A 2,858-nucleotide genomic window follows, 5' to 3' on the forward strand; every position below is an offset into this window, starting at 1 on the left:
AAAAAAAAAAAAAAAAAAAAAAGGAGCCAGGTGTCGTGGCTCATATCTGTAATTCCGCACTTTGGGAGGCCAGTGCAGGAGGATTATTTGAGGCCAGAAGTTTGAGCCTGGCCAACACAGTACAGATTGTTTCTCTACAAAAATTAGCCAGGTGTCATGACAGGCAACTTAAGTTCCAGCTACTCAGGAGACGGAGGCAGGAGGATCCCTCAATACCGGGAGTGTGAGGCTGCAGGGAACTATGATGACACCACTGCACTCTAGCCCTGCCAACAGACCCTGTCTCCAAAAAAAAAAAAAAAAAAAAAAGAACGTCAGCCATGTGTTGATAAGTATTGAAACTTGGAGTCAAGTACATGGGAATTTATAATGATATTGTCTTTAGTTGTGTTTATGTCTAGAATTTTTTGAAATGAAAAGTTAAATGCAATATTCCCTAGGATTCGCAAATGTTTTCTGGCCTCCCCTGGTTTGTGAGCACAGAAAAGGCCATCTGTCCCCCAGATGGGGCGTTTTCCGCATATGGATCATTACAGAAGTTTTGAAATACACAAAAATCAAGAAACATAAAATCCATGCAGACAGAAACAAATCAAGCCCTCCCAGCAACACTCAAAAGCTGAGCAAGTTGAAACCTGCACAGGTGAGTGAGAAAGGATGCTGGTAACTGTGTTTTAGGAAGTGAAGTAGTGGATCATAACAGTCTGTTTCAAAACTTTGGTAGTGACCTACATACACCCCTAGCCACTGTAGGCAGCTTTCCTGGCTTTTTCCTGCCAACCTTCCAGTAATCTCAGTCTAAGTAAAGATTTAAGCGTTTCTGACTCCACGTGAAGCTCAGCTCCTTCCTGCAAGGCTCCTGAGCCTCCACACATCAAGGATGTATGTATCTGGGCACTTGTATCAGGTCCTGGAGATTTACCAACAGGTAAGAAGCTCCAGAATGTTTTGCAACAGTGAGATGGCTCCATTTAGTTAAATGTCTCATACCTGTTGTCTCTGATTCAGCCGAAATCCAGGTTTGCAGGGAAGCTTTTGGTGTGCAATATGAAGGTGGCCGGGGGGAGAGAAGGTGACACGAGACTTGCTGGGACAGCAACTCCTCCAAAGTTGAGGCAGGGGCTCCATGACACACAGCAGAAGCAGAAACGCCAGGCCTTGGTGAATAGTTGGGTGCAAGAGTTAAGGAGAAGGTTCCCAGGTTGGGTAAAAGGTAAAAGGTGATGTTCTTAGCTGGGATAGAAAATGAAAGCCAGGATGGAGGGACTGTGGAAATGGAAGCTAGCCATGCTGAGGTGAAGGAGCCTCTGTAGACATGGCATCTACATCCGTGATCAGACGGCCCAGTCCTGGATTACACCTGGTGTCTGCAGTCTGGGTTATGCCTGCTGTCCTGGCCAGGCAGGCAGGTGACCAGAAAGACCCTACAGGGCTGGAAAAGAAAGTGGATCAAAGGCAGTATCCTCTTCATTCACTCTCTTCTTTCAGCTGCTTCACCTTCCTACCTCAGACCCTCCATTTCTTCTTAGACATCTGTATTTTCAGCTATCTCTATATTCCTTTTCTCTTCTGCCGGATTTCTTTTTCCCACTTCCCTGGGAAAGCGTTCCTCCCCAAGATCTAAGAAGGCTTGGGTCCATCGGAGCCATCCTAACCCCCCAGGGGGAGGGTGCAAGGGAGGAGAAAGCCTGAGAGCACCTCCTCCTTCTGGTGGCCTTGGGGTGAGGAGGCTGGGGGTGGTGGCGCATCCAGTCTGGGCGGAAGATTCACACCTCCGTCTCTCCTGTGTGGCCTTGAAGCAAAGCATTTCTGTTTTTGGTGTCTCAATTGCTTCCTTTGCGACAGATGAAGATTAAATTAGTGATCTGAAACACCTCTTCCCACCGAGAGTTGTGTTTTTCTTATCTTGTGCCATTTTGCATGGCTTTCAGGACATAGGATGCCAAGGGTCAGTCATCTCAGAAGACAGGGTTTTGTATGTAGGGGTGTGTGTGGGGGTCTCCGGAGCGTCTTGAGGGTGAGGACTAGAGTCAACGAACTCTTTAAGAACAAGCAAGCCCTGGGGGGAAGGTCAGCTCGCTGGAGGCCACACTGCCAGCAGTTGGAGCCCACCGTCCCCGTCCAGCTACAGGCCGGAGTCAGGCTTGCGTCATCCCCCGATCACCTGCAGAGGGCGCCGCAGACACACCGAGGGCTGAAGGAGGTCCTCCGGCCGGGGGGCGGGCAAGGCCAATGAAGCTTCTGGGAAGGGCTTCCCAAGGGGAACCCCTGAGCCGGATCGTGAGGGGTAGGAAAAAAGTGAACATAAAATGAAGAGCAGATTAAAAGAAGGGAATGCGAGAAGGGACGGGTCCTGCAACGACCTGAAAGAGGCCTCCACCCCGGGTTCCGTCTCTGGGCCTCCAGTTCCTCATTTACAAAATGGATACAATCACATAACGCGTATCGTGCATGTGCCAGAGCTCTCTGGTTCACAGGCCCTGTGAACATCGGGTGAGAAGGCGCGGGGAACTTGGAAAGAGCTCTACAAGGGGCGCTGGGGACGCAGTGTCAGCCAGTAGGACTTGCAATCAAACCTGAGTTCCAGTCTTGGCTGCCGCCATACCTTTCTGCGGCTCAGTTTGCTCGTCAGTAAAATGGGGTTAACGAGGCTGCCTAGCCGGCTTTGAGGAGCTGGAGGATGATAAATGTCCTACAAGGGCTAAATTCGGAGCTGGAGCTTTGGGCCGCCTAGCTGCACCGGGCGCGGCTTCCAGGAGGCCGGGCACGCGGGGCTGGACACACCCCGCCCCGCAGATGCGGCCTCGTTCTGCGTTTCCTCTCCAGGCGCCCGCCCGGGGGTCGTTGGTCACTGGCGG

Source organism: Otolemur garnettii, unplaced genomic scaffold (assembly GCF_000181295.1).
Source record: "Otolemur garnettii isolate 467f Iridium unplaced genomic scaffold, OtoGar3 scaffold00022, whole genome shotgun sequence".
In the NCBI taxonomy this organism is placed as follows: Eukaryota; Metazoa; Chordata; class Mammalia; order Primates; family Galagidae; genus Otolemur; species Otolemur garnettii.